Below are 3,144 nucleotides of genomic sequence, written 5' to 3'. Positions count from 1 at the left end.
ATAACCAGATGAGACAGCGCAACCCTGCGGCTCCTGGGGGTACTGGAAACTGAATGAGAAAGTGGCGGTCTGTGGACGTAGAACGGAACTCTAGATTTCCCGCGCAAGTCTGTTAACAATATACAGCGCCGCCTTGAGGACTTTAGAGGAACAACTCGGACACTGTCAGATGAATCAGAGTTAGCGCCCCCGTGTGGCTCCTTTTGCAAAAACCTCAAGGTGATTCCAGCGCAGGGTTGCCAGGTAGGCGGTTTTCCCGCCCAATTGGGCTTCTAATGTAAAGCCCTGGGGGGTTTCCAAAGTTTAAACCCGCCAAGGTACAGTTTGGGGCTATTTTTTGGAGCTTTGGCGGGTATGTAGTTTGGAAACTAGCCTCTCCTAGTAAACCTGACGTGCCTGTCCCACTGCATGCTGGGTAATGTAGTTTGTATCTAACAATTAGCCTACAGTTAGGATTAATATAAAACTACAATACCCAGCATGCAATTGGACAGTATAGACCAAGGCTTCCATTACTATTTTATTCAGGCTCAACCTGTCTGTTCTACCCCCTGCTCTATAGGGAATAAGATTGGACCATTACTTTCTACTGGGGATGTGGGAGCTGCCATTTGTTTCTTTCTGCAGTTGCTCCTTAAGCTATAACTCTCAGGATATCTTGGGGGCTTCTGGGAGTTGTAGTTCAACGCACCCATATGTATATCATGTCTGGGGTTAATGCAGCATTCTGAATCTATTTCTGTAGTGACTTCCCAGCTGGACTGGGCACAGAGGGAATTATCAGCCGTCCCAGTAACTGGAGAGGGGGCGCAGGGCTTGGGTAGTGATTATACTCTTTAAAAAAGGCAGGTTTTCCCATATATACTTTTATTTTTTAGAATTTTTTTTCTTTACACATATTGGGCTATTTTTGGGCTACTTTCGAAGTGGCTTTTGGCTAGTTTTGGGCTGGTTTTAGAACTGACTTTGGCTGGTTTGGAAAAATACATTTGGCCACCCTGTCCCAGCGGCTTCCAGTGCCCTCCCACCACCTGGGTAACACTGTCTGTGCCTCCATAGCACCCTAACCCTGAGCAACCAATCAATACTGGATTGTGTCCCTCTAATACACTAGAGTAGTACAAGCTGCTGTTGCTATAGGTAACAGAACTAGCAGCCACTGTAGCCTTGGCAGTGACGCGTTGCGGCGCCTGTTTCATAGAAATGCGCAGTTGCATTTGACGCATTGTGAACAATTGCGGTTCAGCATTGAAGCTGGAGCTCCTCTGACCCACTCATTGCTGTGTTCTGCTGTACGGTGCTGCCTACATAAGCACTATAGATAAAATTATACATACATATGTATCACCGTGGGAACATCCTCTTGCTCTATAGTGATGCCCCTACTGCTAGCCAGTGGCACTGTGGGTACCTTCCAGCCAGTGGCACTGTGGGTACCTTCCAGCCAATGGCACTGTGGGTACCTTCCAGCCAATGGCACTGTGGGTACCTTCCAGCCAATGGTACTGTGGGTACCTTCCAGCCAATGGCACTGTGGGTACCTTCCAGCCAATGGTACTGTGGGTAACTTCCAGCCAATGGTACTGTGGGTACCTTCCAGCCAATGGCACTGTGGGTACCTTCCAGCCAATGGCACTGTGGGTACCTTCCAGCCAATGGCACTGTGGGTACCTTCCAGCCAATGGCACTGTGGGTACCTTCCAGCCAATGGCACTGTGGGTACCTTCCAGCCAATGGCACTGTGGGTACCTTCCAGCCAATGGCACTGTGGGTACCTTCCAGCCAATGGTACTGTGGGTACCTTCCAGCCAATGGCACTGTGGGTACCTTCCAGCCAATGGTACTGTGGGTAACTTCCAGCCAATGGTACTGTGGGTACCTTCCAGCCAATGGCACTGTGGGTACCTTCCAGCCAATGGCACTGTGGGTACCTTCCAGCCAATGGCACTGTGGGTACCTTCCAGCCAATGGCACTGTGGGTACCTTCCAGCCAATGGCACTGTGGGTACCTTCCAGCCAATGGCACTGTGGGTACCTTCCAGCCAATGGCACTGTGGGTACCTTCCAGCCAATGGTACTGTGGGTAACTTCTATTCAATGGCACTGTGGGTACCATCCAGCCAGTGGCACTGTGGGTACCTTCCAGCCAATGGTACTGTGGGTACCTTCCAGCCAATGGTACTGTGGGTAACTTCTATTCAATGGCACTGTGGGTAACTTCTATTCAATGGCACTGTGGGTACCTTCCAGCCAATGGCACTGTGGGTAACTTCTATTCAATGGCACTGTGGGTACCTTCCAGCCAGTGGCACTGTGGGTACCTTCCAGCCAATGGTACTGTGGGTAACTTCTATTCAATGGCACTGTGGGTACCTTCCAGCCAATGGCACTGTGGGTAACTTCTATTCAATGGCACTGTGGGTACCTTCCAGCCAATGGTACTGTGGGTAACTTCTATTCAATGGCACTGTGGGTACCTTCCAGCCAGTGGCACTGTGGGTACCTTCCAGCCAATGGCACTGTGGGTAACTTCTATTCAATGGCACTGTGGGTACCTTCCAGCCAATGGCACTGTGGGTACCTTCCAGCCAATGGTACTGTGGGTAACTTCTATTCAATGGCACTGTGGGTACCATCCAGCCAGTGGCACTGTGGGTACCTTCCAGCCAATGGTACTGTGGGTACCTTCCAGCCAATGGTACTGTGGGTAACTTCTATTCAATGGCACTGTGGGTAACTTCTATTCAATGGCACTGTGGGTACCTTCCAGCCAATGGCACTGTGGGTAACTTCTATTCAATGGCACTGTGGGTACCTTCCAGCCAGTGGCACTGTGGGTACCTTCCAGCCAATGGTACTGTGGGTAACTTCTATTCAATGGCACTGTGGGTACCTTCCAGCCAATGGCACTGTGGGTACCTTCCAGCCAATGGTACTGTGGGTAACTTCTATTCAATGGCACTGTGGGTACCTTCCAGCCAATGGCACTGTGGGTAACTTCTATTCAATGGCACTGTGGGTACCTTCCAGCCAATGGTACTGTGGGTAACTTCTATTCAATGGCACTGTGGGTACCTTCCAGCCAGTGGCACTGTGGGTACCTTCCAGCCAATGGCACTGTGGGTAACTTCTATTCAATGGCAC

Source organism: Xenopus tropicalis, chromosome 4, assembly GCF_000004195.4.
Source record: "Xenopus tropicalis strain Nigerian chromosome 4, UCB_Xtro_10.0, whole genome shotgun sequence".
NCBI classification, from domain to species: Eukaryota; Metazoa; Chordata; class Amphibia; order Anura; family Pipidae; genus Xenopus; species Xenopus tropicalis.
The sequence above is the reverse complement of the archived record's forward strand: the minus strand, read 5'-3'. Positions refer to the sequence as shown.